At 47.8% G+C, this 16007-nt stretch overlaps 1 protein-coding gene across 4 annotated transcripts in view; it reads left to right on the top strand.

Moving 5' to 3' along the window:
- Positions 1 to 16007, top strand: part of fam49ba (family with sequence similarity 49 member Ba) — a 37525-nt gene that overhangs the window by 8888 nt on the left and 12630 nt on the right. For 3 of the 4 annotated variants that reach the window (XM_049010982.1, XM_049010984.1, XM_049010981.1), the window contains exons 2-3: positions 8724 to 8806; positions 9960 to 9999. The gene's annotated coding sequence lies outside the window, so the exon portion shown is untranslated. Of the gene's footprint in view, positions 1 to 1505; positions 4326 to 8723; positions 8807 to 9959; positions 10000 to 16007 lie in introns of those variants that run through there. The other variant, XM_049010983.1, reaches the window with a different exon arrangement.

The raw sequence follows: 16007 nt of genomic DNA, 5'->3' as shown, positions 1-16007 counted from the left end.
TACAACAAAATATCAGGATGACATGACAAGAAATTAAAAAGTACTTTGTTGAATATACTAATACAGCATGCATGTAGTGTGCTGTCCTAACCATGTGATTATGATATGAATATATGTGATTTTGTTGTAAGAAATATCGGGATATTTATAAAACAAAGAAGGAGCTCAGAAAATTTTCACAAACGCGTCTTGATTTCACCCGTAGTGATTTAAATGGATTATGACTGTCTTGGAGAACGTATGCGGCGCTTGTGCAAAAGCAGTGGAAACTGATTTTTAAACATATAAGCATCTATAAAAGGTATAATAATGAAAATTGCAAAGCTTGCAAAGTTTTTATTTTTTTTTGTAACACAGTAAAAATATTTCAGCGAAACTTTAAGCGCTATACTGTCCGTGCAGAACTGAAAGTAAGAAAAAGCCTTATTTTAATATAGCTGACTAGCGATGTAAGAATTGTATTGCCTAACATGCGATTCCGGTATTAATATTACAAATCATATACAGTAATGTACTACAAGCATTTTTCGAATTATTACAAAATACCCTGCCTCGAGTTCTTGAAGTACCGTACTTTTGGTACTTTTCTTGTAGAATAAAAAGCATGGTGCAGTGGTAAAATGCTCATATGTTAGCCGTGTACTATAGTAGCTATCAGCTATCACTCCATGTTAGAGGCATATTTTAGCCTGGTGAATGTACTCTGCAAGAGCTCACCCTGGCCTTTTCCATAACGGTTTTATATTAAAGGTGATTCTACAGTAGGGTTCCCCAATTCTAGTCCTGGTGGAACAGTCTGCAAGACAGTTTGCAGATTCCCCTGCTCCGATGCACCGTAGCCAGCTCACCAATGCATTGTCAGGTTTAGTAGGTGTGTTTGAGTAGAGAAATCTACACACTGTGTTGCTGAGTAGCCCTCCAGGTTTTAGCATCGCTACAGCAGTTGAGCACAGATGGCTGTGTCATTTGGAGTAAGAGCAAATCCATCCATCCAAGCATTTTCTAAAAATGCTTAATTGAGGGTCACGGGGGGGTCCGGAGCCTATCCCGGACGCTATGTGTGCAAGGCAGGGAATCACCCAGGATGGGGCACCAACCCAAAGATTAGATCTTACCTACAGAACTGATAGCTGTTCCTCTAAGATACTTTGTGGCTTTTTGATTTTTTTTGAAGCCTGGCTTTTCGGTGGACGACTGAATTCTCAGTTAAATGCACCATTGCTAGTCATAAGAAGTAGCATGCAAATGCGATGGAAATCAAGCGAGGACACAGCTGAAACTGCATGCAAATGACCAGCATCAGCGCTAAGGCTGGAGCGATGATGCCGGGATGTGGGGTTCCCTCTTTTGGTATCTCTGTCTGCAGACCAGTGTGATGTCATGCAAATAACTGCATGTATGCTCTGGTAGTGCTGGGACCAGCACCTGCAGGCCTCCTGTGTGTCTCGAGCCTCAGCTGAAGGTTGCACGGCTTCTGTCTGACTGATTTGTCATGACCGGGGGGGGGGGGGGGGGGGTGATGTGTGGCGTGTGAGCGTGTGGCTACGTGTTATCCCGTCTGGGCAGTGGTGGCTTAATAGTTAACGAAGCTCACTTGTAATTGAAAGATTGCAGGTTCAAATCCCCGACCAGCAAGGCAGTACCGAGGTACCCTGAGCAAGGTACCGCCCCCAAGATACCGCCCCCAAGCACTGCTCCCCGGGCGCTGAATTAGCTGCCCCCTGCTACGTCACATTGTCACATATGTGTTAAATGCAGAGAGTACATTTCGTTGTTGTGCACTGTGTGCTGTGGTGTGTCAACAATGACCACTGATCACTAAATTCTACATCCCAGTAGGTCCGTCTGCCTTTGTGTAAAGCCTTCAGATGTGTCTTGATCTGTACAAGTTCCAGCAGGTCTGTTTAAATTTTGTTGTGCTCTGAGTTGCTGCTTGATTTATATCAACCGACCCGTTTCAGGTCCGAATTGATAGAGTAGAATGTGTCTCGACCCATGCAAGTTTTAGCAGGAACGGTCGATTTCCAAGGTTGTACTGTATGGCTCGACGTATTAGGTCTCTGTGCTTGTGATCGGAAGGTTGCTGGTTTGAGTCCCATCCTTGGCAGAATAGTCACAGCTCCCATAGGTCTTTCAGCACGGGCCCTAACCCCTGAACGACTCCAAGGGTGAACTTGTACTCACACCCTAAGGTTCACCCTAACCTGTGCAGATGTGAAAGTCTCAAAATAACAAGACAGGAAGTGTTATTATGTATGTTGCCTCTGCAGATCCACCTACTCAGAGCTGCCAAGGTTGTAGTCTATGCCTGGCAGCTCGGGCATTTGAAGTGTTGCCCACGCAGATTTCAAAGGGACCTCTGGACTCGATAGAGGAGGGAGACTCTGTTCTGAGACTTTCGCTGACAGTCTAAAGGGACTCGCACTGCTCTTTGGACTATAGTAAGGCATGTGCGTGCGTGGTGTGTCTGAAGGCTGAGCGCATCCAGAAGGCTGTCAGGTCTCCTCAAACAAGTCACATCCAACTCTAGCTGGAAATTAAATGTCCGACGTAGCTTCCTGGCTCTGCCCTGGTGCTGCTGAGGTGTAAAGGAAGAAATGGGCTACAGCACGGGGACTGCACGCTAAGCGCTAATGCTAGTGACCAGCCCTGCCTGTGGCATTCAGGATCCCTGAGTTGATTCCGCTCGATCCCTGCTGAGGTGGGGGGCCTAACCCTAACCCTGTCCTCCTGTAAAACTCGCGTCGGCACGACATAACTGCAGGACGGCCCCCCACCTTTCCCAATGTGTAAAGCTCTCCCTCTCCTTCAGGGGGCATCAGTGAGCAGCAGCTTGGTCGAGAGCTGGCACTTCCACCATTGCCCGGAGTGGCTTTTCCGTCGTAGATTGTTTTCCGTGGGCAGGAATGGTTGGGCCTTCATTCCTCTAAGCCTCAGCAGGCCATTTTTTTCCGGAACGTGCCTTTGCATCTGTCCAGATTGACCGGCGGGCTGGTGAGTGCGTCTGCATTTGTCCACTCTGCGGCTGGGGTGACAGGAGACGGAGCCGGGAGCGTTCTGGCCCAAAGCCAGGATGACGAGGAGTCATTAGCAGCCTGCTGGTCACGCCGGGAGAGTGAGTGTGCATAACCACACGGTTTAAGTAGCCATGGATATTCACGTTCATGTCTGCTCTCCTGCCAGGGGCATAGCAAGGCAGGGGTGGTCCTGGGGGGCTCCAGGGTGAGCCAGTGCCCTTGTGACAACATGCATGCCCCCCTGGTGGGCCCAATAAATGAATATTCTAGTTGGGTCTGAAATATATTATTATTACTATTATTATTATTATTATTATTTACATTTATATATGTGGGCTGAAATTCTGTGTGTTGGCAACAGGCGAAACACATCCATCCATCCATCCATTTTCCAAACCGCTTATCCTACTGGGTCGCGGGGGGTCCGGAGCCTATCCCGGAAGCAATGGGCACGAGGCAGGGAACAACCCAGGATGGGGGGCCAGCCCATCGCAGGGCACACTCACACACCATTCACTCACACATGTACTCCTATGGGCAGTTTAGCAACTCCAATTAGCCTCAGCATGTTTTTGGACTGTGGGGGGAAACCGGAGTACCCGGAGGAAACCCCACGTCGACACGGGGAGAACATGCAAACTCCACACACATGTAACCCAGGCGGAGACTCGAACCTGGGCAGGCGAAACACACACATAATTAAATGTTCTTGACAGACTCTTAAGGTGGGTACGCTGGGTGGTCGAGCCGCTTCAGCCGGTGAACGTCAAAATTTATGACGAAGCATGACAGTCTAAACAAGAAATCGAAATGAGCTACATATTTGTAAAAAATTTACAAATGTGACTGCAAAGAATTGCATAAATAACTTATCAGTTCTCTAAATTTTCTTTTGCTTTTTAATGCTAACAATCAAGTGTAAGTAATACTTGGAGGATGTTAAGGTCAAATGCATCTGCCCCCCCTAACAGAGCAACTTGCCCCAGTCGGGCCACGCAGTTGAAATGATCTAGACTCACCACTAAAGTGAGGGGCGGGGGAGCCCTGCTGCCGGGGCTGTGGGTGTGTGTGTGTGTGTGTGTGTGTGTGTGTGTGTGGGTGTGTGTGTGTGTGTGTGTGTGTGTGTGTGTGTGTGTGTGTGTGTGTGGGTGGGTGTGTGTGTGTGTGTGTGTGTGGGTGTGCTTAGCGTGAGGAGGGAGGTTTGGGGTGGGGAGACTGCGTGCAGCGACATGGCCAGCGCCCCAGGGAGGAATGTGGAAGTGGAGCTGCTGGGGATTACAGGGACCCCCCCCCATGCAGGCGTTCCAGGTGAGCCTCTGTTTCTGCTGGATTCACTCTCTGAAGTCTCTCCTTCCTCTTGAACTGGGTGAGGTTCCTCTGGAGCCCAGCAGCTGTGTGTGTGTGTGTGTGTGTGTGTGTGTGTGTGTGTGTGTGTGTGTGTGTGTGTGTGTGTGTGTGTGTGTGGAGGGTCATCATGGCTTCCTTAAATGTGGTCATTGTGATCATCGGCAATCAGTCATGTTACTGCTTGTGCTTGAGCTCTAAGCCCTGCAGATCCTGCTTTGTCCTGCTGCCATGAATAACAGACTGTGGGCCAGAGTGGGCTACAATGGGTCAGAGTGGGCTAGAGCATCCATCAGAGGAGACATAAAACCGAGGTCCTGATTTTCTGAGGTCATAAAAGATCCTTGGGTATCTTTTGGAAGAGTAGTGGTGGTACTCTGATGTCCTGGCTAAAACTGCCCCCTGTGGCTCTATGATATACAGCCTCCTAATCATCCCCAGTATCTAACTGGTGAATTCTCTCCTGGCCATTCACCACCTTAGCTTCTGTGTGGTGAGTGTACTGGTGCAGAATGGCTGCCGTCGCATCATCCATGTGGGGGCTGAAGTGGCTCCCCACTGGTTCTGTTCAGTGCTTCGGGTGTTTTGAAAGGCTCTATATAAATGTAACTTTCGTTCATTTAGAGCATGTTTTGTTTTGAGCGGGTGCCTTTAGGAGGAGTGTAACAGGCCCGTCGCCTTTAACGGTCCGGTGTCCCCTTGGTCACCTGAGATCCCAAGGCCCCTTCCTGTCTCTAGTGCTAAAATACTCCCTCCTTCCTGTCTTTGGTGCCAGGTACCGCGTGACGCAGTTTTGGGCGGCTCCCGTTCCAGGCCGCTTCGGTTCGCTGTCTGCGCTGTTTAAAGGAAGTGAAATCGGGCGGGTCTGAGCCTGCAGTCTGGGGACGCTCCAGACCACTGGGCTTCACCTAAAACACTTCCTGCTGTGCTAATGGCCTGCAGTGTCTCAGCTCAGTTACCAGGTTATCCGTTACCAGCTTATCTTCCCTATCAGGTCAACGCGACCCTCGAAGAGGCGTAAAGCGATGCTGCCCTGCTGAGTGTGTCTAACTTCCCGCACTCTGGGATTAGAGGTGCCCCTTGGTCAGACGAACACCATGAACCGTGAAGGACAGCCCTCTTTAAAAAGCCCTCATGATGATTCTGGGTTGGCTTGATGTTTTGGGTAATTTGCTTCTCATCCGTCATCAGTGGCTTTCAGTTTAGCGAACTGATGACGGGATATTAGGCTGGAGGCTCTATCAGCCATTTGCGTTCTTTCTCCTCCTTTGAGGAGACCCTGCAGCAGCTTTGCTGTCAGATGTTCGGCCCGGCAGGTTGCTGATAAACTTCAAAAGACCATCTGTTTATCTTCGGCTGGTGGGCCTGCGCCTCGCTATAGAGGAACAGAAAACGTTTGCAGATAACGGCAAAGAAATCCACTTCAGTGACAAATGAAAGCCTATGGAGTTTGGTGGATGCGCAGCGCTCTAAGCTGATAGGCTGGCCTGGCGCAAGCGATTGCCTTTGTGTGTTTTAGGGATTTAAAAATGATGTTATTGTGACTTCGGGATTTGAGTTTGGGTTTAAGTCATCAGTTGTGTGGGTATTTGCAAGAATAACTTCTGCTCAAGAAAACACTTTAAATGATACACAACTTTTCTTTATCCTTAGTATATATCATTAGAGAAAATAAAATGAATATCAATTAAAAGCTGATTGGTAGTCTGTCACGAGCCCTGTGATTCTGATTGGTGGAGGATATCTGGGGGGGCGGTACCTCAGCCATTGGTCAGCCAAATCCTGCTGAAGGTGAACTCACAGTAGCTCTTTTGCTAGATTTTGTTGCTTCTAACCTGAAGTGTATCTGACTGTGATCTAAATGCCCCGCCCACATGCCATTCACCAGACTACCCGGCTTTTGGTCACAGCGCGAGAGGCTTTATAATGGACCCCCACGTGACATAACAGCTGGAGAGCTTGTTCTAGTAAATGATCCCCACCCCGGGGGGAACATATGCCTTACTGGCTGCCTTTGGCCGTTATCTACGCTGAAAGGGGATAATTGGAATGTCTGCGTCTCCCTCTGTTTCCACATTTTGATCTGTGTGCTGTTATCCATTTTGGTTAAGAAGACCGAGACTCTCTCCTTCGTTGCCTGATGTCCCCCAGACGTACCCCCCCCCCCCAGGAGAACTCGTCCGTTCTCCCACCATCTGCCCTTTCTTGGGTCACTTCCCGCGGACAAGTCCCCTCGCCCCCCCCCTCGTCCCCTCTCACCCGTCTGCTCTCCTGACCTCCTGCCCAGAGCTGCTTCTGTTTGCCTGGTTTGTGTGTCACGGGGACAGTTCATGGGGACAGTGGGCTCAGCCAGAGCAGCAGAGAAACCAGAAATGTGTGAAGCTCAGACTGAACAGAGAGTGCCTGTATCTGAGGCACGGAGCCTGTATCTGAGGCACGGAGCCTGTATCTGAGGCACGGAGCCTGTATCTGAGGCACGGAGCCTGTATCTGAGACACGTAGCCTCTATCTGAGGCACGTAGCCTCTATCTGAGGCACGGAGCCTCTATCTGAGGCATGTAGACTGGATAAGCACTTGGAATTCATCCAACTCAAGCCAACACAGGGTCACAGGACCTCAAGTCAGATCTGCTTCTTTAATCTGATTGTCATTGTCCATGTGGGTGGATGTAGTATAGATGTATCTGCAGTGGTTGTGTGTGTGTGTGTGTGTGTGTGTGTGTGTGTGTGTGTGTATTCATCCCCGTTGCAACACGCGAGCCCAGCCGTGTCTGGCACTGTTGGCTTTGCTGTCTGTCACTGTCGCCTCGTCAGGCCGCCTGTCAGATGATGCTCGTCTTGATGGCAGAGTCAGATGCGACACGGGGAGGCTGCCACGGCCACCGCTCGGACGGGAGCTCGGGGTGAAAATTCAAAAATGGAGCTTTTGGCGAGTGACAGCCGCAGCCCTGGCTGTCACCTCTTGGTGACGTCCACTCCAGATAGAGACAGGAGGGCCCTTCAGTTTGGCGGCTTCACACCCAACCCGTTGCCATGCTCCGACAGCGGCCTGCACTGTGAGCTTTTGACTTCTTCTGTGAATGGTCATCGTCTTCATCTGTCTGGTTGCTGGAATCCAAAAGCCTGTTTGAACCTGAACACTGAGCCTTGGTGGACTTCAGGTTCCTGAATCTGACCTCCCTTTAGTCCAGGATTGTGGGAGTTGTTGTCCTGGAGCAAGCCTGGCTCCTGCCTCGCCTGAGCCTAGTGACAACAAAAAACTACATGGAAAGTAGCTCAGTCGACCCACCAGTTCTGGTGCATTGTGGGTCTGGGGGGCACTCCAGTAGTAACACAATTCTTTGCACTTTTCTGTTCTGCACACACTGAGTACATGGTGTGTGTGTGACCTTGAGTCCCCTGCTGTGGAGATCATGGAGGAAATGTTTCTGGCTATATGGCAGCTGACCAATGAGGAGCAATTTGGTGGGGAGAGTCACTCCCCACATGGAGCGTCTCAGTGTCTCAGCGTTCATGGTTCACCCATCTCTCCATCTCTGTGCCAGTGAAGTGTTTTTACCGTCAGACTGACTTGCCGTGTGTCTCAATCGGTCCTGGATTGTAGGTTGAGATTAACAGTCATCTGTGACATGCATCTGACCTCAGAAGGCCTCGCTCTCTCCTTCCCCGTTACGGGGCTGCGAGCAGCATCGACGTGGTCATGTGACCTGCGTCTGGCGCGGTTTGGCGCTGCCACAGTGATGTCGGGCTGCCCGGCTACTTTCGCTTCTCCTCTCTGCCTCGTTCGGCCCGTGTGGCTGGGCTCCCCCCGGCTTGCCGGACCCAGTGATGTCTGAAAGTCAAACCACGAGAACGGAAACGCTGCCGTGTGGTTAACAAGGCCACTTCCCCAGGGGCACCATGCGATGCTAATTTTGGGCACGCAGATGTCCATCAATGATGCTTCGAATGTCACTCTGCCTCCAGCTCTCTCCTCGCATGACGAGAGCTCCCATGCGTCTAGACCGAGCTGCAGCCTGCGTCGTGCAACTTCCAATGATCCCTTGAGTCATCTGGCTCAAGAGCTAACAGTGCGGGGCCGGGGCCCAGTGACATACGCGGCTTTCACAGTATCACTTGCTTAAATGTCAGAGATGGTTCACACGTTGGAGCAGATGGACTCCGGTTACAGTCAGTTGGAATGAGGCATTCGTTTGGTTTATCTCGTCGTCGGGCTGTGATAATGGTGTGGGACTGATAGGTATGCCTTTGAGTGCTGAGCTTGTTTACCTACGAGGCTTACCTTGGTCAGATGGACGTCAGCTTTCTGATTGGCGTGCTGGAGCTCCATCGATCATGCTCCTCTGATCCCCGTGCTTACAGACCCAGATCCAGTGGACAGTGCTTGACCCCAGTGACTGGCCAGGCTGGACCTCGTCTCTGAGACCTGAACATCCCACCTTCTGGTAAGCTCTCTCCTGCCCCCCCACAACGCCGTACTCTCCTCTATGCCCCCTGTTATCAATCACTGCCTCTTTGTTGGATTACGGTTAGTTACTGTGGGTGTCGTCAGTTGGTGGTTAGGTCCTGAGGTTGGCAGATGAGAGTCCATGTTGAGGAAGCCTCCCTCTCCGCCTCTGGATCCGCCGCCTCTCCGCTTCCCCCCTTTCGACATGCCTGAAACACGCTGTGCCGGCCAGCACACGCCTGCATACGTGTATCAGGGTTCTGACACTAAGCATGTCCTTATGTATGGTCAGATGTGAAAAGTGCTTCCCAACCTCAATTCAGTAAAAGTGAAAAACAGATATAAAAGACTATTTTTGTTAAAATAGAAAATCAGGGAGATCTTTGTTCTGTGGGGATCACTGGTGTTTGAGAGGCTGCCAGCTTTACGGTGATTTTGAGTTTTAAAATTTGCTTCATAGAAAGAGTGAAGCTTATGCACACGCACACACACAGACACACAGAGGTTTGTAATTATATCTTTGTGGGGACTCTCCATTTATTTTTGTGGAGAAAACCCTAATCCCAACATGATAACCTTAACCCCTACCCAGCCCTAACCTTAGACATAAGTAACCAAATAAAATGCAAGTGATTTTTTTCTAAAATTTAATTTCCCCTTGTGGGGACCAAAAAAGCAGGATATTTGGTTCCCACAATGTAATGTATACCTGGACCATGCACATGCGCACACACAAACACACACACACACACACACACACACACACACACACACACAGTGTGATCAGTGCCGACTCGGCACACAGAAATGAGTGTTGGTCTTCGCCTCTCTGCTCCGTCACCAGCCGGAATGTTTTCAGTTCTCTGTGAGTAGCTGGTATGTTTATGGAAAATGCGCAGTTGCCCTGGAAGGCACATGCATGATCTGGCATGTTCTGGATTTCTGGCTGTGCTGAAAACCCTAAGCGGAGCATATCACAGATACCGCAGCTTCTTAGAGTCTCTGCAGTGACTGTTTACTCCCATTTCGTTCGCATGGTCATGTCCGGCTCTGTGTGCGAAACGTCAGTGATTTTCTGACTTCCTTGTGGAATGGTACAGAGTAGTAATGCTTGCTTTGCTTTTCTCCAATCCTTCCCGCAACTCATTTAGCTCGAGAGCCCAGAGACAGTCGAAGAGACACTGGTAAGAGGTAAGTTCGCCGCCCCCCTTGCTCCGGCCTGTCTGTGATTGGTCCAGATGGCTGGCTGAAGTTAGAGGGAAAATCTGTAGTGTGGTGGTTTGGCACTAAGGGGGCGCTTTAATCTTCATACCGATATGTCATTCCGGACTTGTGAGGTCACTGGTCCATCTATGCCAGGGTGCAGCGCAGCCTGTTTGCTCGGGCATCTCTCCGCCTTTTCCTGATCTGTCCCGTTTATTTACCTACGTCTTGACTTATCTTTTGCAGTGGTGGCTTTTGGTCAGTGTCAGGAACCTGGATTTGCTCACAGCAGACACTGGGGTCCTGTCACACGCCGGCTAGCAGCCGGCAGGCCATTACATTATGTGGCACAATGCTGCCATCTACAGGCTTCATATGGAAAATGCTGATTCTAATGGAAACGCAGGCATTGTACTGATAAATAAATGAAGTAACAAGCTGCTTTAAAGTCAGGTATTGCCTCCTAATACTCAAGATGATCTGCTGTGCGTTGCAATTTACTTTGTTTCATATTGAATTCCGTTGTCAGATTGGGAATATTTTCCCCAAGACTGACTGACAGCCTTTAAAACTGGGGCCTTTGGGACTGGGACTCTGCAGTCTGCCATTAATAATCCTATTTTGTTGGTTTGTCTGACTTCACCTGCCTGTGGCCCAGTCATCGTTATCAGATACATCTGCGTGAGCCCATGAGTGGGAGTTACGTGCATATATATAGTAAAGTATAACATGATTGGGCGGCTTTGTGTTTTTTTTCGCCTGAAGCTGTCTACCGATTGGCTGCTGTATTTCTTCTTCACTGCCTTATGAGGTCATCGTTCAGAATTCCCAAACCAGCAGGACTTTTGTGCGGGGATGTTAACTTCAGCACAGGTTTATTATGCTGGGGTATGACAGCCTTGCCTGGTCTGGGTGCCGGACCTCCCATTATTTTTTTTTTAGTCAGTTCATCGCTTGTGTATCATGATGGAACTCGGCAGCACTTAACAAATGGATGTCCCACTTTCTGCAACTGGTACCAGTCAGCTTCTGGCAGGATTCAGCCTCACCACTGCTGTGACGGCGACGCTTTCAGTTCTGCTTTTCTGCTCAATTTCGGTTTCACACGGTTTAAAATGAGAACATCTTTTTAGACCAGGGGTCATCAACCTTTTTGAAACTGAAGCTACTTCTCGGTTACTGAGCCATACGAAGGGCTCGCGGTTTGAAACACCCTCCTAAACTTCTCTGAACTTCATGTATAATAAACATGTTTTAAATGTTTTTTTAATATCGTCCTTTTCAAATCTATATAAATGCAAATGTGATTAAAGAAGAATAGCAAGAGGATAAAATAAAATTTTCGACGCTGCTCACTGGTGAGTTGTGCTATTTTTAGAACAGGTCCACGGGCGACTCATGTGGTCCTTGGGGGCATCTTGGTGCCTGCGGGTACCATGTTTGTGATCCCTGCTTTAGAGGGCAGCAAGACCCCAAACTTGTGCCTGATTTCCTCCTAAACAGTTTGGAAATGCTAGTGCCACCATGTTCAGGGCATCAGTAGGCAAAAGCACTCAGTTTATAACTACAGTCCTGGCCAAAAGTTTTGAGAATGACGCATATTAATTTCCACAAAGTCTGCTGCCTCAGTTTTTATGATGGAAATTTGCATAAATTCCAGAATGTTGTGAAGAGCGATCAGATGCATCGAAAATGAACTTGATGCCAAAAAATTTCCATTTCCACTGCATTTCAGCACTGCAACAAAAGGACCTGCTGACATCATTTCAGTGATTCTCTCGTTAACACAGGTGAGAGTGTTGATGGGGACAAGGCCGGAGATCACTCTGTCATGCTGATTGAGTTAGAACAGCAGTCTGGATGCTTTAAAAGGAGAGTGGTGCTTGAAATCATTGTTCTTCCTCTGTTAGCCATGGTTACCTGCAAGGAAACGTGCGCAGTCGTCATTGCTTTGTACAGAAAGGGCTTCACAGGCAAGGATGTTCCTGCTAGTGAGATTGCACCTAAATGAGCCATTTGTCAGAACATCAAGAGCTTCAAGGAGAGAGATTCAAGATAAAGATGCTTTATCTTCATCGTAAGTACAATGACATTTAGTTTGGAACGCGCCAGCAGCTGCACAGTATATTTACAATTAAATCTGAAGCATAAAATAGAATGCAAGAATGAAATATGTGTGAAGTGTTGTGAAGAAGGCTTCAGGGCACCCAGGAAAGTGCATCAGGCGCCAGGACCGTCTCCTAAAGCTGATTCAGCTGCGACATCAGGGCACCACCAGTGCAGAGGTTGCTCAGGAATGGCAGCAGGCAGGTGTCAGTGCATCTGCAAAGACTTTTTCAGATGGCCTGGTGTCAAGAAGGGCAGCAGAAGAAACCATTTCTCTCCAAGAAAAACATCAGACTGATATTCTGAAAAAGGTGCAGGGATTGGACTGCAGAGGGCTGGGGAAACGTCATTTTCTCTGATGAATCCCCTTGGTTTGGGGCATCCGGAAAATGATTGTCCAGAGAAGAAAAGGTGAGCGCTACCATCAGTCCTCTGTCATGCCAACAGTATGGCATCCTGAGTCCATTCATGTGAGGGGTTGCTTCTCAGCCAAGGGAAGGGGCTCACTCACAATTTTACCTAAGAACACAGCCATGAATAAAGAATGGTACCAGAACATCCTCCAAGCGCAACTTCTCCCAACCATCCAAGAACATTCTGGTGATGAACAATGTCTCTTCCAGCATGATGGAGCGATGTGCCATAAGACAAAAGTGATAACTAAGTGGCTCAACAAAACATTGATATTTTCGGTCCATTGCCAGGAAACTCCCCAGACCTTAATCCCATTGAGAACTTGTGGTTAATCCTGTAGAGGCGGGTGGACAAACAAAAACCCACAAATTCTGACCAATTCCAAGCGCATCGATTATGCAAGAATGAGCTGCCGTCAGTCAGGATTTGGCCCAGAAGTTGATTGACAGCAGCCAGGGCGAATTGCAGAGGTCTTGAAAAAGAAGGGCCAACACTGCAAATATTGAGTCTTTGCATAAACTTAATGTAATTGTCAATAAAAGCCTTTAGTATAGCATAGGAACATCTGATAGAAAGATCTACAAACATTGAAGCAGCAAACTTTGTGAATACCAATATTTGTGTCATTCTCAAAATTTTTGGTCATGACTGTAGGATCTGCTGACGTTGCTGGTGGTTATAGGAGGAAAGTGCGTTGGTCTCGCTCCTTGATGGAGACTGCTACAGCTTATTGTAGTTTACAGATTGGCCACAAGGGGGAGTTACATGCAGCGTGTCAACTATGCGGTGAATAATTAATTGGAAAAAAAAAATTGTAATGCTTGTTAATGTGTAAATATGAATACCAAACGGAGGCTTTGATAAGGATCAGGAGTAAGAGGAATAGTGTGGGGAGCCGGACCCTGCCCTGAGACCCCCCAGCTCAGCAGCAGTGATGTGTTTCAGCCCCGTCAGGATGCCGCTGCCCTTGTATGTCCTGCTGAGTGTTTCACAGCCTCTCTCTCTTTTGACCTTGGTAGTTGACCTTGCCTCAAAGTCGTTTCCAGCTACAGCGTGTGTTGAAGAACACGCCCCTTCTGTGGCCCCGTAGTGAACTTACTGTGCCACTCTGTAAATCCTCTAAGGCTCTAATAAATATGAAACAGGTCAGATAATAGCGCAGGGGGAGGGGGTTGGAGTCTGTGTTTGCTGTCTTGCAATGCAGCCATTTCTCCACAAGGGGGCACTCTGTATCTGCTGTAACGATGGATTCTCCAAGAGCGAACCGCTTCCGCTACTTTCTGCTGAAGTGTGCTTCAGATAACAGCACCTGCTTCGGTCTGCCAGTATATGATGAAAAATAGCAGAGAAAGTCTCTCACATATTCAGGTATCCTCAGTATTTTGTGTTCCTTGCTAACACTCTAATATACAGTTGTGTTCAGAATAATAGCAGTGTGTATAAAAAGGTGAATAAAGCCAAAAGTCCTTATCATAGCTTTTATTTCTATACGCATTGGGAACACTGTACATTCTATTCCAAAAAATGAAAAGAAATTATCAAATTTGTGTTAATCCTTTATAAAAAAAAATTAAGAAAAAGGAATGTTAGGGTGTTAAGAAATAGCAGTGTTTGCATTCTTCTTTACAAACTCAAACATTCACTGTGTAAATCACTTTCAAGATTTAGCTTCCCTTTAAATCACAGAACTAATATTTAGTTGTATAACCATGGTTTCTGAGAACTGCTGTACATCTGTGTTGACTAGAGTCGACCAACTTCTGGCACCTGTGGACAGGTATGCCAGCCCAGGATGATTGGACTGCATTCCACAATTCTTCAGCATTTCTTGGTTTTGGCTCAGACGCAGCCTGTTTGATGTCACCCTACAAGTTTTCTACTGGGTTAACGTCCGGGGATTGGGCTAGTCACTCCATAACGTCAATCTTCTTGGGTCTGGACCCAAGATGTTGCCCTTTTACTGGTGTGTTTGGGATCATTGTCTTGCTGAAACACTAATTTCAAGGGCATGTCCTCCTCGGCATACGGCAGCATCACCTCTTCAAGTATTTTAGTGTACCCAAATTGATCCATGATCCCTGGTATGCGATAAATAGGCCCAACACCATAGTATGACAAACATCCCCATATCATGATGCTTGCACCACCATGCTTCACTGTCTTCACAGTGTACTGTGGCTTGATTTCAGTGTTTGGGGGACGTCTGACAAACTGTCTGCAGCCCCTAGACCCAAAAAGAACAACTTTGCTTTCATCAGTCCACAAAATGTTGTGCCATTTCTCCTTAGGCCAGTAGATGTGTTCTTTGGCAAATCGTAATCTCTTCAGTAGGTGTCTTTCTTTCAGCAATGGGACTTTGTGAGGGCTTCTTGCCAGTAGCTTGGCTTCACATAGGCCTCTTCTAATTGTCACAGTGTTCACAGATAACTGTAGATCTTCTTTGATCTTCCTGGAGCTGATCATTGACTGAGTCTTTGCCATCTTGGCTTTTCTCCGATCCATCCGATTGGTAGTTTTCCATTTCCTTCCACAGCTTTCAGGTTTTGGTTGTCATTTTAAAGCATTAGAGATCACTTTAGCTGAACAGCCTACCAGTTTCTGCTCTTCTTTATATGTTTTCCCGTCTCCAATCAACTTTTTAATCAAAGTACGCTGCTCTTCTGAACAATTTCTGGTACGACCCATTGTACTGAGATTTTCTGAGAGAAATGCACTATAACCAGCATGTACAACAATTGCTGCCTTTCTTCCTTAAATAAGGGCTGTAATTGACACCTGTTTTTTCACAGATTGAATTACCTTACTAATTTAACTTCACACTGCTATTAATTTGAACACGCCCCTTTCAATTAATGGATCAATTACACAGAACCAGCAGCATGCATGTCATGTCTATTGGTTTTCTATTATTCTATGAATAGTAGAATGTAGAAAAAGGTAGAAAATGTATTTCTACCCAAACCAGTGATGGATCGGGTTAGTGATGTCGGACTGCTATTATTTTGAGCATAACTGTACCATCTTCTCCTGGATGGGGATTTGGGCAGGGGGGTGGGGTGACTGGGGGAGCTTAAACCCTTGGTTATTTAGAGCCGTCAATTAGCGTAACTGCATATATGATTCCTCTCAGCAGTTGAGGCATGTAGCTCAGTTCCACCACAGCGCCCTCCAGTGGAGGGGTAGAAAGGCAGCAAGGAGGCAGCATTCCATTTAAGCCTTATTATCAAATCGATGGACTGGAGGAAGCACAGCGATGGTTCTGCAGAATGGCCCCTGGGGTCACCAGGTTACATGACCACCTCTGGAGCAGTGATCTCCCACAATACCCCTCTTCAACAGAAGGGGGGGCTGTGCAGCTATAATATCGTCTTATTTACCTATTGCCCCCCCACCTTTTTGTAGCAGGCGGTTCTGGAAAGCGTTTGAAAAGTAGGCCATGCTGAAGAGAACAGCTGAAAGGGAAATTGCTCAGGACG

The sequence above is a fragment of the Brienomyrus brachyistius genome, chromosome 4 (assembly GCF_023856365.1).
Source record: "Brienomyrus brachyistius isolate T26 chromosome 4, BBRACH_0.4, whole genome shotgun sequence".
In the NCBI taxonomy this organism is placed as follows: Eukaryota; Metazoa; Chordata; class Actinopteri; order Osteoglossiformes; family Mormyridae; genus Brienomyrus; species Brienomyrus brachyistius.
This window is presented reverse-complemented; position numbering and strand designations above follow the sequence as displayed.